Source organism: Cupressus sempervirens, chromosome 3, assembly GCF_028749045.1.
Source record: "Cupressus sempervirens isolate cs-2001-9-10 chromosome 3, ASM2874904v1, whole genome shotgun sequence".
NCBI classification, from domain to species: Eukaryota; Viridiplantae; Streptophyta; class Pinopsida; order Cupressales; family Cupressaceae; genus Cupressus; species Cupressus sempervirens.
The window spans coordinates 356413234-356427220 of record NC_143120.1 but is presented as its reverse complement, the minus strand read 5'-3'; the positions used below and the strand labels follow the sequence as shown (position 1 = coordinate 356427220).

Genomic DNA, 13987 nt, shown 5'->3' with positions numbered 1-13987 from the left:
ATAGTTGAAATAAAAATGTGATGATTATATTGATGCCAATATTTGTAATTTTAAGAGACATTATATTTTTCTTTTTAAATTAGTTGTACAATAAAACATTTTTCTTAATTGATTATTTGTTTATAATATAAAATTTGGATCTAATTATTTTTAATCTTGAATCGTATTGTTTAACTATGTGAAATAAAAGATTTATGAGTTTAGGTTTTGATTAATTTAGATTATAAGAAATAAAGAAGCCTATAAAAGAGAAGGAAAAAAATAGTTAAAAAATTAAGTGTATAAGACCTCAAATGTTGTATCCAACCAATGTGTAGATAAATAATTTTAAAAAAAATAGAACTTAAAAAATGCAGAAGTATACTTAGGAGAAGGGAAAGTATACATAGAGAAGGGAAATTTTCAAATTAAAAAAATTAATCACTAGATAAGACTATTAATCTATAAAGTGATACCATCCTTAGCGTACCCACACGTAATATAATTATTTAAGTAAATATTGTTTATCAAATATTGAAAAATAACTATAATTATGGTCATACCAAATAATGATATTAATATTTTTTCTATTAGATATAGAGTTTCAAAAAATATAAAGCAACCAAAGTACCACCACAAAATCAACAAGGAGGCCAAGCCTCACTAAGGAAGAACAGACTCAGCTATACAACATAAAAACAAGAGAAGAAGGACTATCTAACCAAAAACATCATAGTAATTGACCACCTAAGCAATCCAACCTAAGGGACCCTCTATACAAACGATGCTTTTACGTTCTTGAATCTGCATCAGCTTGAATAAATCTTCTTTTCTAACATTCACTTTCTTACTGATTTCTCTATTCAGCCTAATGCAAGCTTGCTCAAAAGCTTGAAGATTATTTAGGGTTCTACGCTATTGGTATCCATGCTTCAACTCATAGTAGAAAAAAGTAGATTGAGTAATATTATTATCAACGATATTTACATATTTATTTATAAAATTTAACTATTAAAATTTATTAATATATTTGATAAGAAATTAAATGCATATATTTATATTTTAGAATAATATATATTTTGAATGTATTTTTCTTAATCATAAGTCAATATAAGATTCTCATAGGACATTTAATTTTAATCTTAGAGTCCAGTGCTAAACATTCAGCAAAGAAATGTATGAGTTGAAAATCTTAAACTTAGAATTTTAGAATTTTATTGAGGCAGTTACGTGGGTAAATGCGAAACCTAAAAGTTTGGACACACTAAGGATATAGAGACGTATTTGAAAGGAGTTGGTGCTCGCTGTCTTTATCTTTCTTCTCTTCTTTTTGAGTACCAACATGCTTCCTGCAGCGTCAATTTGAGTACCAAGTTGCACCCTCAAAGCTGACACCATCATCCATTTGTCTTAAATGACAAGACTGCTACTAAAAGAAAACGATAAATTAGTCGTCAAATGAACACTGGCAGGGTTTTTTAACTAAACGTGCACTACTGTCACTTTGTATGACGTATTGGGAAGCATTCCTCTCTAGTGTGACCCTTCCAATCATTCCAATCTCTAAAACTCCAATTACAAAATATGGAAGCCCATCTCCACCTTCATGAGATGATGCTTTCTGCTGCAAAGCCCATGGCTCTCAAAGCTGCTGTCTTGCTCAACATCCCACAAATCATAGCTACACATGGGAAACAAAATCCTCTCTCTGCGGATGAAATTGCTGAACACATTCTGCTTCCACAGAAGGAATACTTGTTTAGGATTTTGAGATTGATGGCTTCTTGTGTGGTTTTCACTGAAGATGTGGATGACCAAACCAAGCAAATGAAATATGGTTTGAATAGTGTTTCTGAATTGCTAGTGAAGGATGAAAACAGGGATTCATGTGTGCCATTTCTGATGTTGGCAGCAGAGAAAGTTTACTTAGACACTCATCACCATTTTCATGACGCTGTCTTGGAAGGGTGTCATCCCTTCATGAAAGTCTATGGCATGAGCTGATAAAAATAAGAGATCTAATATACTAGGCAATGAAAATTAGAAATAAACACTGAACTAAGAACATATTTTATTCATAAAACTGATTGCTTACAACCTATGCAATGGCCTCTATATATAGAGAGCCTATGAGATGAGGGCATTAATAAAAGATGTTTCTAGAGGATAAGGAGATAAAGCTGTATGACCTATTCTAGAGGACAACATCCATATCTATTACCAAAGTTAAAGGAAATATGGTTGCACACCTATAGTGCGGTTATAATAGAAATTGACTGCTTCATCGTAGTTGTGATTTTTGTTTTGACTGTTTCTAACATCCTCCCTTAATTTCTACCACTAATGATAATGTGTGGGAGAAATTACAATAAAAAATTTAGATAGGATAGGTCCCGGCTTTGAGCCTTGTTAGGTACCTATTTACAACATAAAAAGAGAGAGGGGAACATTATATGACTATCCCCCCTTAATGTTGACCTCAATCATGCCTAGCATGCCCCGTAGTTTCAGAAATTTGGCCTCAAGCTTACTTTTAGTAAATATGTCTGCTGCTTGGTCTTCACTTGGACAAAAGAGAAGATTAACAAAATTTTCTTGAACAAGATCCCGAATATAGTGAACATCAATCTCAATGTGTTTTGTTTTAGCATGAAAAACAAGATTATTTGCAACTTGAATAGCACTTTGATTATCACAATACAAAGAAGTAGCTGAACTTTGTGCAAAACCAAGCTCAAATAAAAGATTGTGAATCCAAACTACTTCCTTTCCAGCTTCTTTTGTTGCTCTATATTTTGCTTCACATGAGGACAATGATGTAGTAGTTTGTTTTTTGCTGCTCCATGTAATTGGACCTGACCCGCACTGAAAAATATAACCATGAGTAGATTTTCTATCATCTATGTCACCTCCCCAGTCTGAATCTGTGAAGCTAGTCACAGAAATAGAAGACTTGTAACTATAATGAATTCCATAGTAAATGGTGCCACGAATGTATCGTAAAATTCTTTTGGTAGCCAACCAATGAGTTTCTTTTGGTTCCTGTATAAATCTAGATACCAAATTGACTGCAAAACAAATGTTTGGTCTAGACTGTGTTAGATAAACCAAGCTACCAACAAGCTATCTATATAAACTAGCATCCACCTTCTTGGAAATACATTCTTTAGTAAGCTTAATTCCGGATTGAAAAGGAGTAGGGGCTGGCTTACATTCAAGCATGTTAACTTTATCTAAAAGATCCAAAGCATATTTTTCTTGAGAGATAAATAACCTATCATGAAGTCTACTAATTTGCAAGCTAAGAAAATAATTCAATTCACCCAAATCACTCATATGAAATGCCCCTTTAAGATCTGATTTGAAATCACTAATTAACCCAATATTTGGTCCAGCTATGAGTAAATCATCCACATAAACTGCAACAAGAATAATTTTACTTTGCACTCTCTTCACATAAACATTTGGATTTGATTTGCATTTTTGAAACCCATGAAGCTGAAAATACCTATCAATCTTCTCATTCCATGCTCTTGGTGCTTGTTTAAGCCCATAAAGTGACTTCTTTAATCTACAAACAAGATTAGGATGTTGTTGATCTACGAAATCTAGTGGTTGATTCATATATATTTCTTCATATAAATCTCCATTTAAGAAAGCATTTTTTACATCCATTTGATGAATATGCCACCCAAGACTTGCAGCCAAAGAAAGAATAATTCTAATCGTATTCATTTTAATGACAGGAGCAAAAGTTTCTTCATAATCAACACCCTCTTTTTGATTAAATCCCTTAGCAACCAATCTAGCTTTAAATTTTTCTATAGCACCATCTGATTTAAATTTTGTTTTATAAACCCATTTGCAACCAATGACATTCTTACCTTTGGGAAGTTGCACAAGTTCCCAAGTTTTATTTTTCACCAAAGCATCATATTCTTCTTCCATAGCTTGCTCCCATTCTTTATTCCCTTTAGCTTCCTCATATGATCTTGGGTCATTTACTTGTAATACTTTAGCCATGAGAGCACCACCATTCCTCCCTTGGATTTTTGAGCCTTGCCTATATATTTCTTCAACACTCCTCGTCTTTTGGCTAGCTAGAAAGTTATCTTCTTCATCATTACTACCTGCAAAAAATGTTTGATTACAAACATTAGTTGTGTTGTTTTCACTAGTATTGTCATCATTTGTAGAAGTGCACAACTCATCCTCATCAATGTAGTCTCTATTTCCTCCTAAAATATCTGAAAAATGAGAAGCATTTGTTGTTGTAGAGTGAGAAGGAGTGGCTATAAGTTGTGAATGCTCATCAAATTTCACATCTCTACTAACAAAGATCTTTTTTGTTGTCAAATCATATAACCTATAAGCCTTTGATTCTTCACTATAACCCATAAACAAACATTTATGACTCTTTGGTTCTAACTTTTCCCTTTGTGCATCAGGAATATATGCCCAAGCAATACACCCAAATACTTTAAAATATCCAATGTGAGGTTTCTTACCACTCCATGCTTCTTCAGGGGTGATATTTGTGAGAGCTTTGGTGGGGATTCTATTTATAATATGTGCAACACAAGAAATAGCCAAACCCCAAAATTTATTATGAAAATTTTTAAAATGCGACATACAACGAGCCATTTCTAAAAGAGTTCTATTCATTCGTTCAACCACCCCATTTTGTTGAGGAGTATAAGGAACTGTTCTTTGCACCTTAATACCATAATTTTCACAAAATGACTCAAAAGCATAATTGCAATATTCGCCCCCATTATCTGTCCTTAAACATTTAATTGTTTTGCCACTTTGATTTTCAACTAATGCCTTAAACTTTTGAAATACTTCAAAAACTTCTTTTTTCCTTTCAAGAAATTAAACCCATACTCTCCTACTATAATCATCAATAAAAGTGAGAAGGTACCTAGCACCTGAAAGTGAAGGATATCCTGGTTCACATAAATCACTATGAATAAGTTGTAATGGATGATTAGCTCTCCATGCCTTACCTGAATCAAAAGAATCTCGATGATGTTTCCCTAACACACAAAATTCACACACACCTTCACAAGCTGAAATTTTTGTTAATCCTCTAACCATATCCATTCTAACCATATCTTGTAATTTTTTATAATTTAAATGTCCAAGTCTAGCATGCCAAACTTGTGACATATAATCAATCTGAGAAATAAAAGCATGAGAGAGTGTATATTTATCATCAAGAAACCCCACAAATTTAAATAGATTCTCTTCATGATCAACTCTACCAATAGCAATTATAATGCTTGGGTCTTTTCTATCTCTAACAATAACTTGATCAGCATTGACAACAAACTCATATCCAGCTTGAACTATTTTGTATACTGAAATAAGATTCACCCCCAATCCTTTAACCAATAAAATATTTTTCAAAGACCCATGTGTTATATTAACAGTTCTTGTTTCTAAAACTGGAAGTTTCATTTTATTGCCAATAGAAATTTCTTGATCTGAATTCTTCCCTTCATAAAAATCAATAAACAAAGATCTATCCCCAATCATGTGAGATGATGCCCTCGAATCTAAAATCCATTCTTTATTAGAATCTAAAGCAAAGTATCCCCCTTTAACACTAAATTTACTTTTGGGTGTAGCAATTACCTCCTCATTTGATTTCTCTTGTCTTTTTAAAGAGATAGCTACAAAACTATGATTATCCTTCTTTCCATCCTTAAATATTTCTTGCTTGGGCTTATATTGCTGCCTTTCATTGTCCCTCTTCTTCCAAAAAAACTTCTCCATGTGATTCTCACCTCCACAATACCTGCAAATAAAAGGCTTTCTTCCAGCTTGGTTTTCTGCACCATCATTTCTAGAAAAATGATTAGAACCTTCATGATTTCAAAATTTATTATTTCCTTTATAATTCTTTTTTTCATCATTTCTAAAAAATTTACTTTTGGCTGTATATGCATGATTCTTCTTAATATGCCCTTCTTTAATAAGTTGAACTTCTTCATCTAAAACAGATTTGCAAAATTGATCAAAAGTTTGTTGGGGGGTATTGGGATTTAGTTGAAGAACCCTTTTCCTTAATTCCTTAAAAACTTTATATGGCTGGGGAAGCTTACTTTCAGCCATTGCAATCAACTGAAAATTCTTTTTTGCATATTCAGCACCTAATCTTTTTAGCTGAGTATTTTTAAAAGTAACTTCATTCAAGTAATCAGACATTTTTTGAAAATAAGATGGATCTAAATTCATAAATTTTTCTTCTATACTAAACGTGCTAGCCATGTCTGCATCTTTATAATCTTTTTCTAAAGTCTCCCACAGCTCTATTGGGTTATCAATATCAACAAATTTTCTATTTAGATTGGGCTCAAAGCTTTACCAATAATACCTCTAGCTTGCTCCAACTTACATTTCCACAACTCCTTTTCTTTATCAGTTTGTTGAGGTTCCCCAATTTCTTTATTTACTATCCTCCATAAAGCCTTCTCTCTTAGAGCATTCTTGACTACAATCATCCAATCTGCAAAACCACTTCCATCAAAGATAGACAAAACTTCATTTGAAGAACCCATGTTAGCAAAAAAATCAGCCTTCAAACAAATCTAGCAATATTCCAGCAGCATAACAGCCCTGCAACCAAATATCACTCCAAAAAATATCAGCCCTGCAAACAAACCATTTCCAGCAATATATTCCTTCAACAAAACCCTCTAGCAATATTTCTAGCTGAACCTCTAAATGAATCTCTAGCTGAACCTGGCTAAGCTAGGCTCTGATACCATGATAAAAATAAGAGATCTAATATACTAGGCAATGAAAATTAGAAATAAACACTGAACTAAGAACATATTTTATTCATAAAATTGATTGCTTACAACCTATGCAATGGCCTCTATATATAGAGAGCCTATGAGATGAGGGCATTAATAAAAGATGTTTCTAGAGGATAAGGAGATAAAGCTATATGACCTATTCTAGAGGAGAGCATCCATATCTATTACCAAAGTTAAAGGAAATATGGTTGCACACCTATAGTGCAGTTATAACAGAAATTGACTGCTTCATCTTAGGTGTGATTTTTGTTTTGACTATTTCCAACATGAGCCCTTAGGATTATGTGAGCTCAAATGCTGAAGCCAACAAACTTTTTAATGAGGGGTATGGTTTGCCATACAAAAGATGTCATGGCTTCTGTGGTGAAGATGTATGATGGGTTCAAGAGTTTTAAGAGTATTGTCGATGTGGCTAGAGGAGTGGGATCTGGAATGTCTGCCATAGTTGTTGAACATTCGCACATTCGAGGCATTAACTTTTACCTGCCCCATGTCATTGCAACTGCACCTCCCATACATGTTATGACACCCCGTCTCAATTAAATCATGAAAAAGTAACTACTTTTATTTTGTTTTTTGATTGGTGTGACAAGTTGTGCATATTAGAATAAAGATACTAAATAGCTATTTGTTTTCAATTCTAGGAGTGGACCATATAGGTGGAAACATGTTTCATCAAATTCCTTGTGGAGATGCAATTTTTATGAAGGTAAAAACATTGAACTTTAGGAAACAATATGATTTATTTTGTATTGTTACATTCTTTTATAATTCTTCATTTTATTTTTTATTTGTTTATAAATTTATTAGTTTTTTAAAGGCTAAATTGTTATTTTTATTATTGTAGTCAATTTTACATGATTGGGATGATGATTATTGCATAGAGATTTTGAAGAAAAGTTATGAAGTAATGCCTAAAGATGGGAAGGTTCTAATTGTTGAAGCATTACTTGATGGTTCAAAAGGAAGCTTGAATCAATTAGGTTTACTATTCGATATGCATATGATGATTTATACTATACGTGGAAAGGAGAGAAGTGAGGAAGAGTTTAGACAATTATTTTTCAAAGCAAGATTCAAGAGCTACAATATCATGAAACTGCCCTTTCTCCAAGTCCTTATAGAAGCATCAAAGAATTAAACTATACTCAGGATACCATATGTAATTTAATTTTCTTTCTATGAATTTTTGAAGCATCTCTATCTTAAGATATTCTTTTATATAAAAATAAAGTACCATTTTTAAATCTCATTTTTTAAAAAATAATACTATATAAAAATAATAAATTTAGTAGATGATATATTTCTAAGTAAGTAAGGGTGTATTTTTTATTAGATATTCTTTACTAATCTTGAAAATATTTAATTTTCTTGTGTTTACACGTATACTTTTCATAATAGCGTTATGGGCTTTAGTTACTCATAATTTCTTATAACTAAAGAACCTTAAAAATTTTCAACCTTTGTCTTTCAAGAAAACCAAATATTATATATATATATATGTTGGAATATTCAAATATGGAAAGAATATTGATGAGAGGGGGGGTGAATCCGAAGTATTACACTTTATCCAATAAAACTTCTATCTGAAAGTAAATTGCATGCATGTAAATACATCATGAAAATATGAAACTAAGACATGCATCAACAACACATAACACTAGAATTTGGTAACCTAGAAACCCTCCAGAAATAAGAGGGTAAAACTAGCATGGGGATGATACCCACGAAAATTCACTTTAGTAATATTGTTCAACCACTTTTGATGGTTTGTCCTGTTAAAGGCTTGCCCTATTAAAAGCTTTGCACTGTGTCAATAGTGACCTAGTTAGAGGATTTACAAACACTTAACATGAAGTGTCACCCTGTTAAAGGATTTAATCACCTTTTGATAAGGATCTACAAATAGCTGTTAAGCCAACCTATCTACATAGGATTTCCTTTTCTAATACAATGGTAAGAGAGTATTAGGTATTATGAACCTGAGAGTTTGCAATCCTTGATTGCTGAATGCAGGCACTTGTTCTTGCTCTCTCTCTGATTTTGATCCTCTGAGATCTGATTTCTGTTCGTCTCCTTTTCTTTGTTCTGATCAATTGAATATTGAATTGTTGCTCTTACTCTCTATGTCTTCTTTCACTAAATTCCATTATTTTTTTTTCCCTTAACACTATTCTCCTTCTCTCATCATCATTACAGTGAATCTTTTATTTTCCTTAAAAAGATTTTGAAGACTTAGGGTTTAGATATGGATCTATGATCCACATTGAATCTCAATTTCTCGCTCAATACTTCCCTTTTTGCTGATTGGTTGCATGCCTTTCCAATTTTCCAATTGGCTGCATGCAGATTGCATAGAAAATGTAAAAGATTGATTCTTATCTCTAGATCTTTCGAGATTTACTTTATGTCGGCTACAAAAATGGTTTACATCATAGTTTGTGCAATTACAAACTCTTATGCTGATATCCTGAGTTACTCGGCTCCTGAAGCATTACTGATGCTTGGCACATGTTGTTTCTTGGATAGCTCAGCACCTAAACAAAACTGTATCACTCAGCACCTTATGTTACTCGGCACTTGAATAACTCGACACTTGATATTACTCAGCACTTGCGTAACTCGGCACTTGATATTACTCGGCACCTACTCTTTGCTCGGTATGTATAGTGAAAAATGGTTAAGTGTATTGACACTCAGTTGTCAAAATTATTCTTTAAACCAACAATCTCCCCCTTTGACATGAGTGGCAAAAACACTTAACTAAGATCCTGTGATCAAAATTTGTCAAAATTGTTTCAAAATTCTTTATCTCCCCCTTTCATCATGCTTATCATTTCATTTTGTACTTAACTCCCCCATACTAATATCTACTTAACACTCACTCCATACTTATTCTCTCCATACTTATTCTCCCCCTTTTTGACACTCATGTCAAGGGTCTTATAAGGAAATTCCATACTTGGCCAAAAATGTACTATTTACTTCAAGGAGTATCTTCAGAGCTGCATCCCAATTTGCTAGTGCAACATCCAATGACTTATGCTAGATGGAAATCTCTGTTGTTAGGTGTACAAGTCCATCAGATGTAGAACGATTGGGGTCTTTCTTGAGGACTTCCTCTGCATTCATATTCTCCTTGTGAAGTATCTCTAAATGAGGAGTGATAGAGGATTGAATTTTCATCAATTTAGCTTTTGTGGTTTCCTCCTCTACTACTAAGACAGCTAACTCTCTTTGTGTGTGAAGCGATTGGGCAAAATGATTCTCACTTTGAGCTAGATTTGTGGGGAGTTGCATGCTAGAGATCTTCAGATTTTTCTCCAAGCTCAGTATCTTCTAGCTAGTGTCGTGTGTGAATGTGGAAAAGTCACACAACTTGTTGTTCAGGGAAAATATGTTTCCAAGTATAGTTTTGACTATTTCAATTTTCTTAGCCAGCTCTACTTGTGATAGTGCTATATCACTAGATATTTTTTTGTTTACCTTGCCTTGGAATTTTCTTTCTGACCATTACAGTAGTTTGGAATTTGTTTCCTAGTCTTCACTAGTTACCTGGTCAACTATATCATATAGTTGCTCTACAATTGGCCTTGACTCATCTAGAGACTGTAAGCAGAAAGCTTCTGTGAATATGTCTTTGATTTTATTCAAGGTAAGCTTGTGCTTGTGTTCTCTTCTTAGTGCTTCTTGTTTGCTTCTTCTGTCTAATGCACTTTGAATTTCATTGATCTTCTCTTCAGTGAGAGTGTTGGATTCATAATATGGAAACTTTATTTCTTCATCAAGCTCAGGAATTCCATAGTGAATTTTTCTAACTACCTTTGATGAGCTCGAGTTCGATGTTTTGATTTGTAATTGTAACCCATCTATGCTCAGCTGTTGAAGAGTCTATGTTGGAGTACCAGATTTGGGTAATGCAACCAATGTTTTTATTATAGACTCCTCCTTCTTGCTTGTCTTTTCTTTTTCTTCAGCATGTATATCCTTTTGATGATCACTAGGTGGGGTTGAACTTGTTGGTTGTTTAGATGTTTCTTTAGTTTCCCCTACTACTGTACTCGACATCTGAAGTGTGTCACTAACTACACTTGGTGGAGGTGGTGGAGGAGGGAATAGAATACTAGCAGGTTGTATGTTCGAAGGTGGTTCTTGTGTTTTCACCTTGACTGCCTTTGTTTTGACTACTGGATTATGCAATTCATCAACATTGACCAATATAGGATTTGAACATAATTTTGCTACTAGTGTTGATTGGTCAAGGATTTCTAAATCCTCTACAGTTAATGGATTGATGTTTGGACTTGTAGTGTCTGTAACATCCTTAATTTTGATAATCTCTACAAGTGTGATGGTGGCATGAGGAGGGCTAGGAGGGGATACCTATGTGTCTTGCACACTTTGATCTTGTTGCACAACTATATCTTTCTCTTCCTCTTTCTCCTTTGTATGTGCCTTTTCATCTTCCTTTTCTTCTTCAACCTTCTTCTCCACTTGTTCCTTTTCTTTTTCTTTGATTCCTAATGCCTTCTTCTCCTTTATCTTGACACTTGCTTCTGCCTTATATTCTTCATTATACACATCTTCTATTTTCTTGTAAACTATCTTCCACAATCTTGTGGATTTTGTAACTACCTCCTCAATTTTGTTCTGTAAAATGCTAAAAGCTCTATGTTTAGGAGTGAATCTATTGTTATGCCTCTTGACTGCATTTGTTACTTGATCCTTAGTCAAATCAAGAAACAATCTAGCTAATGTTGATTCCCTTATCTCCCTTTCCATTTGTAAACAAAAATGCCATTTATCCTCTATAATTTTGTACAAATCTTTAGGGATTGATTCATCTAATTCTAGGGGTGTGTGCTTATACTCAGCCATCATAGCATACATTGATTCCTCTAATTTATTTTGTTCCTCTTTGGTGAGCTTAGAAAAATTTAGGTTCTTTAAACCTTTCAAATCATCATTCCTAATCTTTGAGCATAATTTATCAATAGTAGTCTGAGGTTTGTGCCTTACCAGTTGGAATTGGTTGTTGCCCTCTGACTCAGTCTTCTCCTCATCTATTTCAAGCTGGGCAACAAATTTTATTTTCTTCTTTGGTTCGGCAGTAGTCTTCTTTGAAGTTTTCTTCTTCTTTTTTTCCTCCTCTTGGGATTTTTGTGTTGTAGACCTTGTGGTAGGTCTCTTTGGTGCTGGAGTAGCTACTTTCCTTCCCTTGGGTTGAGGAGCAGGAGGAGTTGCGGCCTTCCTTTTTGTGACCTTGGTTTCAACTTGTGCTTCCTCGGCTTCTTCTTCCTCAACACTTTCCTCTTTGTCTTCTCCTAACCCTTGAGTCAGACCTTGTGGTTCATCTTCATTGTCTTCAATGTCTTCTTCTTTCTCTTCTTCTATTCCTTCTTCTCCAACACCAAATTTTTGTTTGATTTTCCTTACCAGTTTCTCTTTCTTCTTTACTGTTGAGGCAGTTTTCAAATTTGTTATTACCCTTGATTTTACAACATCATAGGTTCCAAAGGCTTTTGCATCCTTATCAACTTCTTCTACAAGGAGGGTTGTTATTGCCGTAGAGGCTTGATCAATGTCAAGTTCATAGCCTAGTGGCCTAAGCCATCTTACTCTACATATGACTGCTTGTATATAGGTACAATATATATCTACAAGAAAAAAAATGTCTTTTTCATATTTGTCAGTCAATGAAATTAGAATCCTCATTCTTTGTTTCGTGGACTATTTGAAGTCCTCAAAGTAACTAGTCATTTGGGCATCAAAATTATCACCCATCTGTTCAATATATCCATTGATTTGTTCAACAATTGTTTTGTCTAGACTCCATCTCACCTTACCCATAGAAGGGAATTCCTTCATCAGATAGAAAAACATGCACACCAAAACTGATCCAAATTTGCACTGAGCTCCCTTTCTCTTCCTTATAGCTCCTAGATTCTCATTAATCTATTGAAACATGAGCTCTACTAGATCAATTTGTATGCAACATCAACTGCTATACAAGGCACACTATTTAACCTACTTGACTGATAGAATTTGTGTGAGATGATTCTCATAGCAAAATCTAGTAGGGGTTCTATGATTGTATCAATAGTCATTCCCATATTATTCCATTTAGCACCTGTGTTTCTCTCTATTACTTCCCTTTTATCACTACGTAGGGTCTTTGGCCGATCTAGGGTTGGAATACCAGTAACCCTATGAATAGTTCTCTTGGTGAATTTTACTGGCCCTATTTCTAACCAAAAGGCTCCATCATGTATTCTACTCAAAACTATGCATACCCATTCAACTTTGAAAATAGTCAAAAATTCTAGGGTTTTGGTCAATCCTTTTCTTTCAACTATTGAGAACTCATCTTCCAGTATCTTGTTTTCACATAGCTTGTCATATGCATTGTGAATTTCTAAATCTCCTATGGCTCCAATTTTGCAGTTATCGCATCTACGAACATCTTGGACCATAATAACTTTATCAGGAATAACTGATAATGCACCTGCGAGATCCTTCTTATATGCAACTTCTGGAATGGGCTTAAATTTTGGTTGCTTAACTTCATTACTAACCAACTGTATCTCATGACTCTCTTTGCTCTTAGTGTTTCCAGACCCAAATGCCATTGTTTGCCAAACTAGGGTTTATAGTTTAAATAGTTTTATAAACACTACATAGCTCAACACTTAAGTAAAATACCTCAAATCGATGAGACTCGTACTGAATCACTATGGAAATCTTCACAAATGGCTTCTAAGCTAACCTTGATCTTATACACTCTTCTCGTCTTTGCTTCGTGTTTGAATGGTGAGAAATGATCAAAAATTGAACTATGTACTCTTCAAAATAGAGTAATTAATTCTTAGTGCATTGATAACTATCTACTCGGCACCTAAAGGATTTAGACATGAGTCAGCACTCATTGTGTTTCACTTCACTCGGCTCCCATTGGTATTTCATAGCTCGGCATCATCTATCAACTCGGTCGCTGTTAGCAACTCGACACCTGAAGATAAATTTGTTAGATTTCTCAAAACTCTTAATTTTGACTTAGCATCTTTACTTATGCTAGTTTCTTCTTTGCAGTTCTTCTATGTTTTGGGACTGATGTATGATGTAACTTAGTTTATCAATCCCACACACCCATTCTTGCTTAATTTGATGAAGTGTGATCACTT

The 13987-nt window shown here is 33.9% G+C and overlaps 1 pseudogene; it reads left to right on the top strand.

The window, feature by feature from the left end:
* Window positions 1-1563: 1563 nt before the first annotated feature.
* On the top strand, window positions 1564-7947 carry LOC149566467 (caffeic acid 3-O-methyltransferase 3-like; annotated as a pseudogene).
* Window positions 7948-13987: the final 6040 nt, after the last annotated feature.